This window comes from Lissotriton vulgaris, chromosome 1_1, assembly GCF_964263255.1.
Source record: "Lissotriton vulgaris chromosome 1_1, aLisVul1.2, whole genome shotgun sequence".
Taxonomy (NCBI): domain Eukaryota; kingdom Metazoa; phylum Chordata; class Amphibia; order Caudata; family Salamandridae; genus Lissotriton; species Lissotriton vulgaris.
This window is the reverse complement of record NC_141685.1, coordinates 741,314,862-741,335,891: the sequence shown is the minus strand read 5'-3', so window position 1 is coordinate 741,335,891 and position 21,030 is coordinate 741,314,862.

Genomic DNA, 21,030 nt, shown 5'->3' with positions numbered 1-21,030 from the left:
CAAATGATCAATCGCTTTATATGGGCTAAAGGAAAGACTCGGAGGGCACTGAGATATATGTCGCTTCCGCGGGAGCGCGGGGGTTGGTCTTTGCCAGATTTAAAAGTATACTACTGGGCTGCTGCATTCCAAAACATGTTGGGTTTGGTTGGGGGGGCTGAGGTTGATGGATGGGATACTGTTGGTTCACTTACTATTCATGGTTTGGTTTTGGGTCAAAATGTGGAAAATATTTTTTGGAGATTTAATGAGGAAAGTTATTACAAGAGAACAAGGTTTAAGACCATAATTGCTGCTTATAACGTTTGGAAGGGAATTTCGAAAAAGATAGGAATTGGAAAATATAATTTCTACACTAGGTTCAAAAATAACCCCTCCCTATCTAGCGTGGTCTTCTCGGGAGCTGTATTCCAAGATTGGGAGAGGCGGGGGATAAGAAAGATTGGAGACATTCAGGGTCCCCAAGGTATTTTACAAAGCCTGGTGATAATGTGTTGGTATGTGGACGAGGAAATGGGTGTTTTGTTAATTGCTTCTTCAATTACTCATAGATGTATTAAATGCATGAGCCAAAATAGTTGTAGAAAGAGCATTTCACATTGTCCCTCTTCCTGGTTCCTGTTCTTATCCATAAGGGTGACCCAACCCGGAGATGGCCACCTTCTAGAGCTAATGCTATAAAGAGTGAGGGCACACCCCCCTCCCCCCCCACCCCCCAAAAGAGATGAATATATGCTGGTCACCCCTACGACCCTAGCAGCATCCTACCAAGCAAGAAGAGCCATGCATTGCACCCACTCCCTGGCGGGTGGGGAGTGGGAAGCCAGATTGTAATGACGATGATTTGGACTCCTTTTAATGAAGATTGCTGGTTTGTAAATGGGCCTTCACTTCGCTTGGTCTCGTTTTAGTCTTATGAAGAGCTAGAGAGCAGTATTCAGCACGTGCATTCATAAAAGACATGACTGCTTTGATGTTGCACATCTGAATCAATTTAATATGACCAATAGAACGTGTGTGGGGGATTTATAGAGTGTGTACCCCTTTATCAAAGCAGATTTTCAACTTTCATGGTATTAAAATGAAATCCCAGGAGAATGCACGTGCAGCTATCTACAACAGTTCCCCGTGCATGAATGTAACTCTAATGTGCGATTTAATCACATTTACTTATATTTTGTTCCCTGAGAGGGGAAAAACAGTGAAAGTAGAAAATCGGGATGCCTGTTCAGACTGGAAAGAAGGTAATCAGATAGACAGGCATGTGAATTTCCTGAACAGACCAGCAGAGGAAGGCCTAGCTCTGCTGGCATTAAACAACGGGGCCAGATGACTATTAGCTCTGATGTCTATAACCGGCGAGGAACAGCTATGTCGTCTGTACTGATCAGAAGATTAGACAGCTGAGCAATGGAATGAAATAGAGATTTAATTGGAATTCAGTAGGCCCTTTAACTCCTTAAACTTGGTGCCACTGCACCTGCTGCACTATTGATATGTACGCCCCAGACTTTTTTTTCAATAGCAAATTGAGGCAAATTAATAAACAGTTCCGTCATGTAGCTGGGTGGATCAATGCACATACTACATACCTGCAGGGCTGACTCCCACAGTAATACTTGGGAGCTCGTTTACGAAGGTGTGATTAAAAAGGATGGACAGGTAAATGTGTAAATTGTTATATATATCACAACAAAGTGGCATGAATGTGGCAGCACTCCCTGTATAAAAGACATGCATTTTCTTAGGTTTGTCTGAGCGGAAGTCAAGTTTTGGGATGACGTGATGATGTCTGGTACCACTCTCCGCACTTTCAAAAGTCACTGCTTCTTCACCACCTTTCCTCCTTTGCTAATTTCTCTTACCGGACCCACCTTTTTCCGTACTCAAGATGTCTTAATCTGCTTCTCTCAATTCATTTTTGTCAATTCTGTGCTGATATATTACATAACATTTTTGTACTTGCATGCCAGGCATGAAAGCCGAAAAATCTCACATTAACCAAACTCCATTATAATGGTTGTTTCCAAATATATTCGGAGCATGGATGCCTCGTCTGTTATTTGTCCACTCAATGACGTGTATTGTGTCCGGAAATGTCTCTCCTGTTGCGTCATTGATATTCGTGGTGGCAGATGGCACAATCTGCCATTAGGATGACATCACACCAGTGCTTGAAGTGGAAAAAAGTATTATGTCTCTTAAGAAGTGCAGGTTCTCTCTCTCTCAAAATAAACAAGCATTGACATAACCAATAGGACTTGCTTTTGGGACCTTTTAGGTATTTAGTTATGCAGCACAATATCCTTAGTGCATCAACATCACCTGCTGCATGGCTAAACACATAAGGTCCCAAAGGCGAGACCTATTGGCTATGCCAATGCTTGTTTTTTAAAGGCAGCAGCAGCAGCCGTCGAGTATCTTCGGGTACAACTTTCCTCACGTTTCACTGCATCCTTGCAAGGCAAACATGCTAAAATGTTATTGCAGCCAGGGCCTTGCTACTTGGATTCGGGATTTTATTTTGCAAAGAACAGTTGTTTCATGTTTGTTGGAGGACAGTTTCTGAATACAGAGAAACATTCTGGAAATCAGGTTGTGTTTTAACAAACTTTGAACTGCTGTAATGATTTGACTTTGGTTAAAGTAAACAGTAGGTCCCTGTGGTTGTTTTTTTTTAAGAGAGGTCAGGGATACTGACTATATACCTGAGTGTGGGGGGGTTAAGGTCTGAATGGAGTCCCTGATTGCATTTGGAGTATAGGTAACAACAATATATAAATCACTACTCATCTAAAAAACCAAGACATCGATCAATAAACAGATCTAACAAAGATATAAAAACAAGTAACACGATTTATTATGGTGCCTCCCTATTAGGGTTACAATCTAATTCATTAAAAAGAAAACTTTGATCAAATGATTCTCATAATAAAAGAATTTTGTATTAAAAAATAGTCAAAAGGAGTCGACGCGGCGTTTCGGTGTCTGTTTACAATCGTTACACCTTCATCAGGACTTGTGACAATTGACTTGTTATCTAAAAATTTAAAAAACAGTATTTTAGATGTCTTGTTTTGAAAAACAAATTTCTATATAAAGGGTTACATACATGGATTTCGGACTTATCTTTATTCTGAATCCCTGGTTCCCTCCCCAGCTTGTTACTCAATAGAGGATACCATTCTCCTGTGTAAGGGAAACCCTACCCCTGTGTAAGGGTGACCTTGTTAACCCTCCTCTGCACACTATTTATTTAACTCAAAACGGGAGGTCAACTGAGTGACCACGGTTTTATGCATAGACAACTTTCATGGGAGTTCTAAACACGAAGGAAGGATTTCTAGTTCCTTTACACCCTTTTTATTTACATCGGAAAAAAGGGGTTGAATAAGTTTCCCAGATTTTATGGAGAAATACCTTTCATAGAAGTTCTTATCAATAAGGAGACTTCTAATTCAACCGGAAACTTTTATCACTCTTTATCTTCTTGTGATGTTAGACCTTTTGCATAAGAAGAACAGAATATTCTCAATTATCAATCTGTTTATGCAGAAGAATTCCTAGATTTGTGTTTCAGATTTACCATGATTATTACCTGCTATAAATCAGCTGTGCTTCTAATATAGCACGGAGGAGCCACCGTAATTTGTAAATTTCAGTCAAAAAAACTTGAGTCCTTTCTTTAATTAGGAGTCACTAAGTATAAGCTGAAACACGTATTATAAAGGTCATTAAATTGGCGATTATGAGCCCTCTACGCTGAATTATATATTCCTTTTGCTCTACTCACCAAGTTGGATACTCATTGGTGCTAAGCCGTTCATGAATCAAATGTGGTTTTGTTGATGCAGGTCGGTTGGATTTAACTTGCTTCCTTTCATGTGTATGCAGTGAGTCTTATGATTCCTATGTTGATCTTCACTACTCGGTTAAAAATCCATAGTGATTAATTAAGGGGGCCGTTTGGATACGGGTCTCTTTCTATGTCCTTTCCTGGATAGAGGTACTCAGATACTTTATAAATCATATGAGTATCTCGTTTGTATATAAAATTGATTCTGATATAGGAGTGTTCCACATCGAGCTAATATTATTAAGTGATGTGTCACACAGGCATGTTTATAGGAAAACTTCACGGCGTTTCTAAGCACAGAAACATTATATTTTAGAAACTGCCCGTGGACAGAACTTCGAGGGAGTAACGTCCCTTATTTTCCAGATCCGCAGATCGAAGTGTTAATGTGGGTCATCTCCCGAGTTAAAACATTATTCTGGTGTGATCTTCACAATACAACGCTTACTTCACCTCTGAACGGGAGATACGCGTTTTAAGTGATACAATTATTTATCCATAAATTAAGAGAACACGCGAGGTGGCTTATCTAAATTACGAGATCTAGGCATCGCTTGTATCGATACACAAGCTCCTCGAGTCGGGGTATCAGACTATCACGTACCTCAAGTTCTCGATTCGGCCTCCCTGCTCCTTCGTGTTTGGGTCATACGGGAAAATAATAACCCGGATTTGATGCTGGTTTTTAAACTGACTACCGGTTACTTGACCCGGAAGTAAACAGATATCGTTTAAAAAGTTTTTTTACAGAATAATGCTTTATAAACATTCGCCTTTGTTGTAATTTCATTTCTTGTATTACAACTAAATGATTTTGTTTAAACATTGGTGGTCTCCCCACATCGCGGGACAACTCGTATCTTGTTTCCCTATTTTTTTCCGCGTAACCCGGATATAGATTTGCTGTTCCACATACAACTAATGGGCTAACGATCTATTATAAGTAAAATATAGGCAACTATTCTACTTTTATTATAGCGTGTTCTACAGCTATCATTGGAATGTCCCAAATTAAGTTTATGTGCTAGATTATGCGCTTGTTTATAATGAGTATCCGACTTTGGCGGCCATATTGGAATGGGAAGCTTGAATCGATAGTTATGGTTCCTGGTATAACGGATGTTCTGCTTATCGATAGTTGTTTTATTCCAACATTAAGCTATATTTCACAATATTTCAATAGTAATGAAAAAAGATAATGACATTTATATATAGTTTTTTCAGTACAATACAAAACAATACTTTTTTCATTTTTCAATTTTAGAACACGTCAATGATGCTATTGTACACATTTTTGTGGTAATCTCCTATTTTATACATTTTTGCTCAACAACCTAGGGGACAATACTTTATAATGTTATGATTGTCGAAGAACAGTAGTGATGAATTTACACAATTTCCTCTAGTCCTATCTTATTTCTCAGTAGCCTCTAACAGGATGACATGTGTATGATGGTGCTAGGTATCAATAAAAAAAGATGTTGAACTTTAAGACATGGTTAATTAAATCTAACATTTAACAATCCTGATTAATCCACACTGACTCTGTTATATATAGTTCAAGTGATGACATTACATGAGTCCTAACAATCCTATAATCCTGCTGATTTTAGAAACCATATCATATTTAATCACGTCAATGTGTGGCGCTTAATGCTGGAGAAAAGATATTGTACATTCACAAGAGATTTAGATTATCACTACTAAACAGCTGTATGTCGTGGTTCTCTCGCTACAATTTACTAGAAAACCCTATCGCTAGTAGAGATCACTTGGCGCAGTTCTGTGGTTACTATAATCACTATGTGAGCCTATCTTTAATTCATTCATGTAGCGTCTACAGTTGCATTATGGTAAAACCCATTCTCTACACCATTAGTAGTTAAAAATTAATGATGTTAGACATCTTACTGAATCAATCTTTCCCATTCCTCTTTATTGTTTAAACCGGTTCTGAAAGTGTTAAAAAGAGACATGTAGAACTGTTCTCTCTTTTTTCTCTTCACTTGGATGTTCCCTCCTCTTATATTTAGTTGCATCACTTCTATTCCGCACCATTTGAGATGCTCTATTTTATGATTATGCGTCAGCCAATGGTCCACTAAAGGTGCGGTTTTCTTTTTGGTTCTGATTGCTGACTTATGTTCTGTTATTTGTGTTCTAACTTCTCTGGATGTTTCTCCAATATAGGCCTTATTACACGGGCAGAGGATGAAGTAGATTAGATTTTTAGTTCTGCAATTTATGAAGTTTTTTATTTTGTGTTTGACACCATTGTGCGTTATAGAGTCCACCTTTAATAGGGTGTCACAGTTGGTGCACATATTGCAACAGAAGTTGCCAACAGGTAAGGGTTTTTTATCTATGGTGTTTTGTTTCTCAGTTCTGTCCTGCCTGAATGTATGGACTAAACAGTTTCTTACTGTTTTGTTTCTCCTAAAACTAAACATGGGTTTTGGGATTTTTATATAATTTTTGTCATTTAAGAGTGACCAATTTCTGTTAATTATGTTTTTTACTTTATTGCTAGCTATGCTGAAGTTCGTAACGAATATCAATCTGTCCTTTGAGTTTTCTGTTTTTTTATGTTCATTTGAGAACAAGGAGTCCCTGTTGTAATATTTTGCTCGCTTGTAAGCTCTCCTAATTAAGTGTTTTGGATATCCCCTCTCTTTAAGTTTATCCGATAATTCATCTGCATATCTATTAAAGTCTCTAATATCTGTGCAGTTCCGTCTTATCCTTAGGTATTGGCCAAACGGAATGTTATCCTTCTGGCTTTTTGGGTGGTTGCTCTTGTAGGGCAATAGTGTATTGCGATCAGAGGGTTTGGTGTAGAGTTCAACTCTTAGTTTTCTTGTTTATCTTTAATTTTTTTTTTTTTTTTTAAATATATTTTTATTGCAGGAATCAGTAAAACAATACAGTAGCGACCAGTATCGTATTATAAACAACTTATACAAGGTATAGCCCACCGACCCCCTTCCATAACGTTGCTATACAGCCAATCAACCCATATCCCTGGGGTTGGGCGGCAAATGCAGCTGGGGTCAGTAGGATGCTGGAGCTGGTCCGGATAACACACTGTCCGTCATCTGCTTTTCTAAACAAACCCAAAACCTCAAAAAGAAACCCCCCCCTCAAAATTCCCAATTACTGTGAAACCCCCCTCTCCCCCCCCCCCACCATCAGCGCCAGGGAGCTCATCAACATAGAATCCACTGCTTGACCCACGGGGAAGGTAATAGTGCTGTCAATGCTAATGTTTAATGGGACTCGGGTCGAGTTGCTTCTTCACTTTCGGAGTCGCTGGGGGTACAATAATCTCTGAGGGCCTGTACCAGCGTTTCCCATTCTAACGCGGCCTCCTGCGCCTTCTCATTGCCCTGCCTCCAAGCCAGCTGATATCGCAGCGCGCTCTCACCCGCCGCCCATTTCAAAAGCTCACTGTGCCATCTGCTGCCTGTAGGACCAGCTCGTGCCTTCCAGTTCCTGGTCACCTCTCGCTTAGCAAGTAGGAGCCCCAGGTCGATAAATTTACTGGTGATTTTATTCCGGGGGGTATGGGGGAACCAGTGCAAGAGCCCTACCGCCACATCGAATGATAAGTGCCTCCCCGTCACCTCTTCCAAAGTCGTCGCCACCTCCTGCCAGTAGGACGTCAGTCCTGGACAGGCCCATAGCATGTGTAGGAGGTCCGCCTCCTGAGCCGGGCACCTAGGGCATTCCGCCGAAGCCGTGGCAAAATAACGCCTGATCTTTACCGGGGTCAGGTACGCCCTATGGAGAACATAATAGTGGACCAGTTGGAAACGGGCGCTACGTGTACCCTTCCAGGCACGCCTCACCAGCTGGGACCAGGTCGTCTCCGGGATCTCCCTACCAATGTCCTCCTCCCAGCGGGACTTCAGTGTGGCGAGAGGAACCAACCCCTCGGCAATCAACCTGCCGTAGAGGCAAGTGACCGCCTTCACCGTGCCCGCCGACATCATTACGTACTGGCACACCTGAGACAATTGAGGTTCCTCTAGCCCGTTTTGCCAGTGCGCCTGGATCGCTCGCACAATGGCCGAGTGCAGCAGAAAGTCGCCCCGGGGGATCCCAAAGCGGTCAATGAGATCCTGAAAGGACAGGAGCGCTCCGTCCTCGTACAGGTCCCCGACGAGCTGTAAACCGGAATCCTCCCAGTCCGCCAGTCGTGACCAATCTCCTCCGTGGGGGAGGGCCGTCAGCATCCCCAATGGTATTTCAGGCGCATATGGCGTCCGTAGGCGACCTCTGTTATGAGCCCGATTCCAACAGAGTCGGATAGTCCGCTCCTCCATCGACAGGTCCCGTAGGACTAAGCGCTGTCGCAGCGCGATAAAGGAGAGGACGTGCCTGGCCATACCCGTCCCTCTACCGTCCTCCGGGCCTCTGAACTCCCTGGCTATCTCCTGGGTGTAGGTCTGGAGCTGCGCCGCTAGGTAATACTTCTCGAAGTCCGGCACAGCGAGCCCCCCCTCGTCCCTTGGCCTCATCAGGGTATTGAGGGCCACCCGCCGCCGGCCCGTTCCCCAAAGGAACCCGACCACCATAGAACGCAAGCGACGAAACGTGGCCGGTGGGACCCAGATTGGCAAAGTCCGAAAGTAATACAATAGTCGGGGGAGCGCCACCATTTTGAGCAGGGCGATGCGTCCCGCCACGGAGAGCGGCAGCGTGGCCCAAAAGTCCATGCTACCTCGGAGTGCTCGCATGCAACGGGCAATGTTTCCATCTAGGAGGTCGGGTTGGTCGTGGTACACAAATACCCCAAGGTATTTAAAGCAGTCGGGCTCCCATCTGATCTCCTTACTTAGCGCAGGAGTGGGGGTACCCCTACGCATCGGGAAGAGGCAGGTCTTAGACCAATTCACTTGGAGGCTTGAGACCGCTCCGAACTCCGTTAGCGCTAATTCCGCTCCCCGCAACGCGTCGACCGAATCCTCCAGGAAGAGCAACAGGTCGTCCGCATAGAGCGAGACGTAATGCGGGCCCGCCGCTGTCCATAAGCCCGTATAGTGGGCTCCCGAGCGAAGATGCATCGCTAGTGGCTCCACCGCTAGTGCAAAAAGAAGCGGGGATAAGGAGCACCCCTGCCGCGTGCCACGCTCCACCGGATATCGCGATGAAATCAAAGGGCCCGATCTAACCCTGGCCGAAGCGGAAGCGTAGAGGACTGCTGTCCATTTGACAAATCCCTCCCCGAGGCCGAATTTCCGTAATACCGTGCATAGGTAGTCCCACTCCAGGCTATCAAAAGCCTTCTCCAGGTCCACCGACAAGACTACCGGGGACGGGGCATCCACGAATGGTTCCCCAAGCAAGCGGAACAACCTTCGGATGTTCATAGTCGTATTCCGCCGCGGGATGAAACCGGCTTGGTCTCCATGCACTAGGGAACTCATATGTCCCAGCAGCCTCGAGGCCAAGATGCTGCTCAATATTTTGTAGTCCACCGTCAGCATTGAAAGGGGACGGTAGGACCCCGGGTCAGACGAGTCTCGGCCTGGTTTGAGGAGAGGAACCAACAACGCCTCACACATCGAGCCAGGGAGACGACCCAACCTCTTCGCCTCCCTATAGACCACCAGTAATCGAGGGGCCAAGAGGTCAGCGTAAGCTGCATAGAACTCCACCGGAAGGCCATCTAGGCCCGGGGTCTTGTTCCTCGCCATCCGTTTGATGGCCCCGCGGATCTCCCCCAAGTCGATGTCAGAACCCAGGGTTTCCGCCACTTCCTGTCCTACTGTGCGGAGTTCCAGTGGGCTAAGATAGTTATCAAGCCGGTCTGGGTCACGTGCGGAGCGACTGCGGTATAAACTTTCGTAGTAATGCCGGAAGCAACTGAGAATCTCCGGTTGGGTGCACACCTCGGTCCCATCCGCCCCACGCATTTTAGTCGTCGTTTGGGACTGGCGCGTAGGGTTGGCCAACCACGCCAGTAACGCGCTCGACCTGTCGCCCTCCGCAATAGACCGGACCGTATAGGCCTTATAATCGAAACAACGGAGCCGTTCGACCTCCACCGCTACCTTCTCCCTCGCCTCTACCGTTTGTGTTTGCAATTCTGGGTGTCCGGGGCGGCTAATTTCGAGCTCGCGGAGTGCTCGGTCCGCTGTGTCTAAGTCAGCCAGGATAACACGCCGCATGCCCACCTTCTTAGAGATACAGTAGCCCCTCACCACCACCTTGAAAGCGTCCCATTCGAACGCCCTAGTACTCGCGGAGCCGCCGTTGGACGCAAAATAATCTGTGATCCTCTCCCCTAGGTCCGCCTTGAAGACACTGTCCTCGAGGATCTCGGGGCGCATCTTCCAGGTGGGTACTGCCGGCTTCCCAGGGAACCAGCGAATGTCCAGTAGGAGGGGGTTATGGTCCGAGATGGTCCGCGATAAGTACTCCGATCGGACCGCTGCCGAAACTAATTCGGACGAACCAAGAAAGCCATCTAGTCTGACATGCAGCTCATGAAGGCTCGAAAAGTATGAGTAATCTCTAGACGCGGGGTGATGCGCCCTCCAAATGTCCGTCAAACCCCAGCGGTCTGCCAATCTTGACGACCCTTAGCCGTCCGCCGGACCGGGGAATCGGGGAGCGGGGGATGCGAGCGGTCTATGTCTACATCCACTACGGAGTTAAAGTCTCCCCCCAGCAGGAGGGGCCCGGCGAAAAAGTGGGCCAGCGAGCCCGATAACCTGGAAAGGAAGGCAGTCTGGTCCACATTAGGAGCATACACACAGCAAACGTTCAGGTCCCTCCCTCCTAGCGTGCCTGAGATGGCCACGAAACGCCCCTCTGGGTCCAACACTGTCCTCGTGACCTGGAAGGGGACTCCTGCCCTAATCCATATTAGCGCCCCCCTGGCATAAGCAGAGTACGCCGTGGAAAAGACCTGCCCTCGCCACCTACGCTGAAGCGCCGCCCCTTCCGCCTTGTTCAGATGCGTTTCCTGCAGCAGCGCCATTTGCACTCCCCTACGCACTAAATAAGCATGGACCTTGTGACGCCTGGACATAGTGTGAAGCCCCCTCACGTTCCAAGTAATACATTTCAAGTTAGCAACATCAGCCATTGTCCCAGAGTGTTCTTGCACAGTCTCCCCGTTCGGGTCCCCACAAAGAAAAAGCATCAATCCTCCCAGCGCTGACGGCGGCCATTGTCCCCAACCAGAACCAAACCACCCAAAAACCAACAGAACCCCCCCCCAACCACCCCAGAACAGGACCCAAACTGCACCATTTAGATCCCATCCAAACCTCTACGGAGATCAACCCCAAAATCCCCACTAGTCCTACGGTCGCCACCGTAGGAAGGCCTTAAGGGCCAGGTGCGGGCTGAGCGGAGGCAGTGGGCCCTCGTCGCCCAGGCTACCAGGACTATAGTAAGCCCCCTCCGGTGTCAAACCCTTCCGGGGCAAGAGCAGAAGCCCCCCAACCCTCCCTCCTTCGTTGTCAGCAATAAAGAACGGCAACCGCCTCCCCCCTGCCGGGCCCCCACCCAAAACAAGGCAGCATATCTCGTTACCCTTGACCGTCCAAAAGGTCCTCCACCGATTTCGGTGTGATCACCGGTGTATGGGTACTGTCTGCCACTGAATCTTCCGAGTCCGATGGTGCCCCCTGAGCACCCGGGTTTTCTTCCTCCTCCTCGATGACTTCGCCTCTTGCTCCCGACAGTTCCGACAGAACTTCCAACACTCCCCTCCGCTCCGATGATGTCTCCGCAGTCGAGGGCCCTCCCGTGCGGCCGCGGCGGTTCCTGACCCTCTTAGATCGTCTCCTTTGTTCCGGCTCCTCCGCCTGATGGGTCGAGGCGCTATAACCATCTTTCCCTGTCCGGTACAGTTCGAGCCAGTCACAGACCTCCTCTGGGGTGTCGAAGAACTGGGTTTTGTCGTCGACAATGACGCGGAGCCTTGCGGGAAATAGGAGTGAATATTGAATGCCCTCACTCCTGAGTTCACGCTTAACCGCTAGGAAGGAGAACCGCTTGCGCTGCGTCTCGTAGGTGTAGTCAGGGAAGATATTCACCTGACTGTTTGCAACCTGGAACGGGCCATTGTGCCTGGCGGCATTTAGGATCAGGTCTCTGTCCCGGAAATGTAGCAACCGTGCCACCACTGGCCTTGGGGCTCGTCCCTGCTGTGGGGGCCGTGCTGGGACTCTGTGGGCCCGTTCTAGAGTGTAAAATGAGGACAGGCCCTCTGGGACCACCGTGTCTCGGAGCCAGGTCTCCAAGTATCGCACCATATCGCCATCCTCGATTTTTTCCGGCAGGCCCACCACCCGAATGTTATTCCTCCTGTTGCGGCCTTCCGCATCCTCCGCCCTTCGTTCGAGGGTCTCAATTCGGGACATGGCATCCTTTATCGTCGCAGCCAGGGTTCTCTGCGCCGGTTCTAAAGTCTTCACCGTGCCCTCCACCTCCTTGACCCGGTCCGAGAGTTTACCATGGTCTGCCCTAAGGAGGCCCAGGCCCGTCGCCACCTGGGCAATGTCCTGTTGGAGGGCCGACCGAGTTGCCTCAATCGCTTCCAGTACACGGTCGAATTGTTGCTGGAGTGGTGCGCCACCAGGTCTTTTAGGGTCTCCATGCTCTTCCTTGTCCTGGGCTTCAGAGTCTGAGGTGGTCTGGCTGGATCCCTTGGCTCCTTTAGGTTTCCCCATGCTGCCAGGGGCTCTCCGAGAGGGTCCCGGAGTAGGCGTCTCCGTGTACAGGTGTCCAGCACGACCTTCCCGGGAGTTCGTTCTCAAGTCGGGTACGGGCGATCTCCTTCTCCAGAGCCTGTGAAGACTCCGCCGCTTCGGCTCACGCCACCGCCACGGCGTCCGAGGGCACCGATAAGGGGGTGGAGACAACCGTCGCCGAGTCGGGCAGGCCCGTTCACCCACTATAGCTCCGGGGCGAGGGCCACCAACTCCCTCGGTTGATCCGTGGCGCCAGAGTGTCGCGCCACCCATGTAATTGGGCTGGCCAGGAAATCGTATCTAGTCGCGGAGTCGCGGTGCAGACCACCGCCTGGAACAGAGGGCACCCGCGCCCGGTGCCCTCTAGTGCGTAGGCACCCGCCCGGTCGTCTAATCGAGTATGAACCCGTTGTAGAAGGTCCGAGCCTGCCAATGTCCAATGTCTGAAACAACTGAGGATGGTGAAGCCGGGTGCCAGTCGACACCCGCGAGACCTCTTCAACTCCGTAGTTTCGATCAAGGGGACAAAGGGGTCCGGGCGCCATGTTGGGTCGCACTCCGCAACTCCGCAAACTTCGGCATTTCTTCGAAGCCACCCCCGTCCAAACTCCACCAAGGCCCCCGGCAGGGTGTCGTCGCCTCACTCAACCGAATGCGGGGTCTGGGGCGCCCCTCAGCCTCCGATGTTCAGGATAATTTCGGGCTTAGTCCCGGAGCCGAGCTCTCAGGCGACCATCGCCATCGGCGCCCAAGCCACGCCCCCCTTGTTTATCTTTAATGCTAATGTCTAGAAATTCTATTGTTTCTTTGTGATATTTGGAGGTAAAACGTAGATTAATATCTCCAAGATTTAACCAATTGATAAAATCGTCCAAGTCTTCCACGGTTCCTGTCCAAATAAAAAAAATGTCATCTATGAATCTTGGCCAACAGGTAATATTTTCAAAAAAAGGGGCTGCAGTATTAAAAATATGTTTATTCTCCTATGCAGCCTCGTAGCTCAAAAGCTAGTCAGCCCAGACATCCTGCCCTTAAGAGATCACCTCACACACGCCACTGAAGTACACATCTGAGATAGGTTGTTATATTGGCTCTGTGCACCCTGGGGCACTGGGGCTGATATTATCCCAGTTGAGGTGAAGGCAATCCAAGAACCCCCAAAGTTTTGAGATGTTAGAATTTCAGAGCAGCGTTGGAGTGGCTTGATCCCTGAGACAGGCAAACACAGAGCTGGAAAAGAGAGGCTCTTCACTAAAGAAAGCCACAACCCTGACAGGAGTGGGGTATCTACACCTGCAGTAAGGCAGCATCACAGACACAAGAGTGGAGAGAGAGATCTTTCAGCCAGTGGCCGCTGTTACAGAGCTCAATTGCTGGCCAAAAGTGGGGCTGTCAGTCAATGAGAAGCACCAGATCGGGGCACTTTGGATAAAGACTGAGCATAGAAAGGAGTTTCATGCTCCACCTCATACACATATTGCGTCCCCGTCCCCTTGACACGGAGATACATATGTCCCAGGCCCAGAGGGAAGCACAGTAATGCTCGATCAGAGGAGGGGGCCCAGACACTCTGGAAGACTGATTGCTTTGGCGAGATGGCAATAAAGACTCCCAGTTCAATTATCAGAGAAGAACTTAAAGTGTGTTTGGTTGAGCTGAAATTAGAGTTAGATACATCTCTGAATCATCACTTGACACAGATTAAGGTAGACCTAAGCAAGTATTCTGCAGGTTTTAAAATTGACAAGCTAAGCATGAATGTATGAAGCAAATAGGGAAAAGCTCATATCCATTCCACCGCAGGCACAGAAAAGCTAATCGCTGCATCTATCACAACTCATGAGTCACAGACCAAACTCCTCTTCAACGAACGTGAACATTTAGAAAATAGATCTTGCTGCAACAATGCTGGGGTCTATGATGTGAACGAGGAAACAGAGGGAGATATTATCAGGTTCTTTGAGGGAACTGTTCTATGGGACTTGATGGTCAAAATGTCTTCTTATCCTTTCAAGGAAAGAATCATATGGGTCAGAAGAGGGTACATTGCATCACTGCATCAGCAATGGGCCACTGTTTCAAGATCTGATGGAAGAAACGCTACAGAAGTGGAAATTGTTCAACCCAGTTGTAACTGATCATTACAAAAAGCAAATTAGGTGCCCCGGGCTTTTTCCGGGTGAACTACAATTTCAGGGGTAAAACAAAGAGTTTATTGTGGATGGACTGGAGCTGCTGAACATCATGGTAGAAGAAGAAGAGGTTATTGTCCTAGAAAACAAACACAGGCCCTCCACAGACAAGAGTACGGGGTGCCCACCTTCCACCAGAGGCAAATGAGTGCATGGCAAGATGGGGAGACTGTTGGTGCACAGTCATTCTGTAATGTTTGTTGGAATGAGGCTGGACGGCCAATATGAGACACCATGAATCTGTAAGCCAGTTGAGATGTTCATTTACCAGGCTGAGCTCCTTGGAAATTCTAAACTGGAAAGCAGGTCTAATGGGGGAAGGAGGCTTGTTGGAAAAGGGTGGTAGAGGGTTAACAAGACTGAAAATGTTGAATTTGCTATTCTGAAATAATGGTGGGTTGGTCTCAGCCTGCGTGCATTGTTCCAGGTAAATGTCTCCTTCTTCCCACATACCCACAGAGTATGTACCTGCTCTGACTGTGTATTCATCAGCCATCAGATTGTGGGTTCGTCTTCACAGGGACAATATTTCTAATATTTCTATACAGAATCATACACATGTTTAAGTGGAGTGGGGCAGGAATGTGTGCCTTCCTTATGGAGGTTGCTAGCAGGTATACCAAAGGCCTCTGCAAACAGGCAAGACATTTCCAAAGCTAATTTAAAATATTAAGGGCCTTATTTATGAAGGCATTGCGCCACCGGTGCGTCATTTTTAAAATGGGAAAAAGTGACGCACCGGTGGCGCAAGGCCTTCATAAATAAGGCCCTAAAACTTTACCAAAGCAGAAGATACCTCGGGGGGAAATCACTGTGGAAGCCCTTAAGGCAACGATAAGGGCAAATGTATAACACTGGAAGTTAGGGCCTCAATGGACAAGCAATTAGTTGGGAACACAACTTGTGAGATAGCTAGAATGTGCCCATAAAGAGACACATTTCTTGGCACAGAAAGAAGAAAATAATAAATCTTAAGTATCTATTTAAATGAAGCAAACATGTTGTGACAAAGTAATAAAGTGGAAAAGCTGCTGACCCTCTGCTTATAATTTTTGTTAGCTACTACATAGAGACCTCTGCTGAATAACGCCATTGAAAGATGAGTAGGGTCAGGGACATTTCAAGGATTTAAAGGATTTTGGGGGTCCTGGACCAAGCATATTTTGAGGGGGGCCTGTTCGCAGCTGTTTTGAATTCATGATCCAATTTCAGCTCTTTCATGCCCTCTTTAGCCAGGTCATTGACAGTGCAGAGGCACACCCGTACACATTCTTAATGTCTTTGCATCTAATATTCAGGTATAGTGTATATGTGTTTTCAATATTGTAACACAGCAACAGCTCACTAATATTACTGAAAATAATCTCTGTGACCCCCTCTCATTTCTCATATGTTGATCTGAATTAAAAAAATAATGGTTGTTGTATGTAACATAAACACATTTCTCTGCAAAATGTATGTATTAGCCTCTCACACATCACTCGCAATAAAAATACATGAAAGGAAAACGGTATTTAGAACTATCTGTTTAAGAATTATTCAAGGTCATTAGGGCAAGACTGTGAAGAACAGAGCTGGCTCTATCGGGGGACCCCATGAAAGGCTGGGGCCCTGGGCCAGAGTCCACTTTGCCCATGCCTTTAAACGTCTCTGAGTATGGTAAGCAACACTGTTTCAGATAGTTTGCCAGGAGATGTACTATGGGCAGGGCATAGACACCTGAAGGTTGCGAGGCCTGTTTGATAGGTTAAAATGCCCATGTTCCGAGCTCTGTACGCTAAGGACCTAAATAAAGCTTTGGTGGGGCAATAGACCAGGAGAGAAATCAGATAGTTGAGGGCAAACAAAGCTCTAGACCTTGATGGTTACATGGTTAGCATCTATAAGAGTGCTGAAAATGACTATCTTGGACACTATTATGTTTGCAATCTCATTTGAACGTTACGCAGGTCAGTATCATCAGATTAAATATCCAGAACATTCCATTCCGTCGGGAACCACAAAAATGTGACTCTTTGTGGACAATGTCCTTATAACACTGATTTCCAGTAAGACATCTCGTCTGGTGCTTCTGCAAGAAATCTAGAGGTTTGAGGAGGTGGAGATCTTCTGCTTTAGCCTTGATAAAACATAAATGTGAAATATCTGTTGATTATACTGAGGAAAATTAAATTTTGGCCATGTTGTGTTCCCTAGCGCGTACCCCACCGACTCCATGTACCAGCTTAAAGTGCATGTAACTTCCCTCCTGTGCCAGCTATGAAGACGCAAATACATTTGCGTCCACCGTCAACTTGTCCTCTTTCAGAAGCACCATGAATGGATTATATAGTCCGTTCCTAAGTATGCTATGCCACCGTCTTTTTGTAGTACACTTTTCACATTTTCCTGCTCTAGCCAGAGTAGGCCCTGAATTCCTGCCATCTGAACCTCTTTTGTGGCTCCTGACTCTGCCCAGGCTACCTCTGTACTCGTGAACTCTGTCCTACATTCAGCGCGGCCCCTCGCGCTCAGCTCAAGCCTGCTTTCTGCCAAGACTGACTATAACCTTCGAGTTATCTGTTCCGTTCCCCGAGAATACATTCCTGCCTACTAGATCCTGTAAACATCCTCTCCAGCTGCAGAGCCAAAAGGGCCGACCTGTCTTAATGCAAGTAATTCATAGCCTCTGTTGCCATGCTTCCATGGAAGGCCCCGTGCCCCCACGCTTCACATATAGACATTCAGGCACTCATACACGCATCCACAGTTAGCATAAGAACAGCCTCTACCCTAGAGACCTTTCCGCCCAGATAGTATAGTTCCTAAACATCAGATATGATAGAAGTACAAGTTGATCTGACATGCCAGACTTCTGTCTCTTTCCGTCCGTGTAAATGTCAAGACCCCTGCACCCCGTCAATCACACGTCATGCAGCTGCGCGCGCATCCAAGCTTCCGATTTCTGCTGACATTGCAACATTCTGTTAGCACCACCCCTTGGTGCCACCCACTTGCGTCACCTATCAGTGACGTTTCTAGCACACACCTCTAGTTCACGCCTAGTTTACGCCTCTTGATGATGTATTGGTACCACGTGTATACTGTTATCTTGTCTTCTCTCAGCTGTTACGCCTCTTACATTGAACCTTATGATGTAAATCAAGTATATAAGCTATGTATTGTCAATAAACGAGAGCGCGCTCATCTATCCCTTCTGACACCCCTGTGGTGGTCAGAACATGATATCCTGATTCCTTTATGAGGAATAAAACCCTTAGAAACTCTAACACCACGGACTCTGTTTTCTTTCCTTCTGATTGAGTTATCATTGATTAAGTACTTACCTGCATAGAAATTAAGAGAGTAAATTAATTATTTACGTCAATACTAGGGTTTAATCCCTCAAAACACTTTCCTTCTTGTGCTAAACTGAACAGTCAGTTAAGTACATAGGAATATATCTAACTTGATCTGTAGAGCAACTGTAAATGGCGAACTGGCTGAAACTTAAAAGGGGCATGATAAATTAACTGAGTTGCCAGGGCTGCTCTATCTCATGGACTGGACATATCAACATCATGAATATTTTACTACACTTGTACCTTTTTCTAGCACTCATTTTACTCATTCCAACATTAGAACTTGATGCCCTCTACAAACAAGTCACTAGGTTCAGTTGGAAAAGGAATAGGAATTGAATGCCCATGAAGATCCTGGTGGCACCCACCTGTAAAGGGTGGTTGGCAATAAAAAATGGTTGGTCAGAGAAAAGAAAAGAAAATAAATAGACACATATGAACCTAGGTGACTCCCACAACTCAAGCCTCAAAGAAGCTAGGCATCCCATGCTCCCCTCCCACCTAACACTGTACACTACAACTTCCAATTTACACCAACACAAGACGTGGACATATTTAAAGCACGGTGAGTGGATGATTGTACAATGTTTAGAGACTTGTTTGCCAAAGATGAAATCAGATCCTTTGAGCAATAAAAACTAGAGGTCGAAGTGGGCAGGTTCTATTGGGGACGATGTACCCAAACACTTTTAATATTACCTAACAGTTCAGATTCTTTTAGTTAATAATCAGCTGTCACTGAATGGTTAATTCTGACCTTGAGTTGCATAGGGCTGAAAAGGAATGGGGGGTCTCTCGTAAAGAGGGGGTATGTGTTACTGTCAATGGAGAGAAGTCACAGTTTGCTAAACAAGAAGCACACCAGCTCTCCAGGGTGCCTTCCTAATGTGTGCAACTGATTAATCAGCAAATCTAAAGGCTGCTTGGAGCTGGAATAGAGTTTAATTTAGTGAATTATTTGAAGCTTTATAGGGACAAAGGGTTTTATTGGGAGGCAAGGGAGTAGCCATAAAATTAAAATCCCCCCACTTTGAGCCAAAGCTCTTAGGACACCATGCAAGCAAAGCAAGTAATCACAACTCTCCCCAGCAGAGCTTGCTTGTCGCTTAGATCATTCATCCTTTTATGCTTCCATCGACCCACTGAAATCCACCATTTCGCCTTTACATTCTGTCATCCATTCAGTCTTTTTATCCAACATTCAGCCTGTCACCATTCTATCCATCGGCCCTTCTGTTCGCTCATCCATATCCAAACCTATCCATCTATTGACAAACGTATCCATTAAACACATCCATCCATTCCTTTCACTCAGTGATCTATCCTTTCACTTGTCCATCCCCCTTTATCCATCCATTCATCCATCCTTCCAACCATCCATCCATCAGCTCATCCTTCCACTCTTTTACTCCATCCATCCATCTTCCTTTCAGTCCATCCATCCATCCACTCCACTCTACAACCCTCTATGCCACTTCACGCCACTCTACTCCACTCTGCACTGTGACACGCTACTGTATGACACTCTACTCTACTCTATGCCGCTCTACTTCCTTCTACACCACTCCACTCTACACCATTCCATTCAATCATACTCTACTCCACTTTATGACACTCAGCTCCATGCCACTCTCCTCCATGTCACTAACTTTAGAAAGGCTGAACAGCGACCTCTCTGGTGTATGATATAGTAAGAGAACTTGCAAAGTACCTGTTCGGATTCTCCGCTCTCCCTCCGATGTAGTGGTAGCACCGATAATCGGCTCCCAGCAGTCGCTCCCAGCAGTGCTGACGAAGGTAAAGTCAGCCGTAAAGAGGCAGCACCAGGAGTGCTCCGGAAGAACACCCGTGGGTTGGATGTACAGTCATCGCCAAATTGTAGTAAGAGACAGCTCCGACAACTGTAAGTACTCAAGTATTTTATTTCTCTGAGGGAGAGTGACAGACGCAAGCTCATCAAGCCGAAGGACCAACTGTAATTGCCCAATGGCAACCCACCGAACGTTCAGGTCTTGGCATTCTCCCCACGTGCTCGGTAGCATCCTCGCGCGACCCGAAGAATGCCAACACGACATATGACATGGCTAAAACACATTGGCAAACCCAATAGCTCACCCATATATGAGAGGTATTTGCTTTGCCAAAGCTTCTTTAAACAGTGGCGCCCTATATCATACTGCGTGTAATACATGTTTTAAACTAATGATATATTCACAGCACTTTCTGTAACAGACTGGGAATTCCTATATCTATAAATACACAGGGTGCAATTCTCCAGTGCATCAATCAGGATTCAAATCAGGGACACTCCTTATACAGACACAGGCACCTAAAGTGATCTTACCCAAATGAGCTCTCCTTTGATCTGCCAACCTAATAATATTTTCCACTGTGTGTGTGAGTGGTGAGAAGGGAGCATGCTCCTGGCGAGGGTGTGGGGCCATGGCGAGTGGGGCTTCGGACTCTTTGCTCTGCCTAAACAACCTCCATGGCAATAAGGACCTCGTGTCAGCACCTCCCATGAACGGAGGAGGTTTTAATTGGAGTCCAGCTGTGCAGAGCATTTACACCTGAGCTGGAACCGCGCTCTGTGAAGGGGCTTAAAGCGCACTGTGTGATTGTGTTTCTTCCCTGCCAAGCTGTGTGACGAGTGGCACGTGGCAGAGGTGTGGGTGAGTCAGTAGGTCAGTTCAATGCATTTCCCTCAGATTGGTTTAACTTGAACTTCATTTTCGTCTAGGTGTGTGTATTATATTTTACACGCAGTCACCTGTAAGCAAAAGGCCAATTAAATATGAAGATACTATGTTCTTTTCATCTATGTCTGTGACCACGCCCCTACAGTCACTTATGCTGCCACCACTGTAATCAGGTTCAGCATTTTGACTAAGACCACCCTCACACTGAGGGGGAAAGAGAAAGGAGTCAAA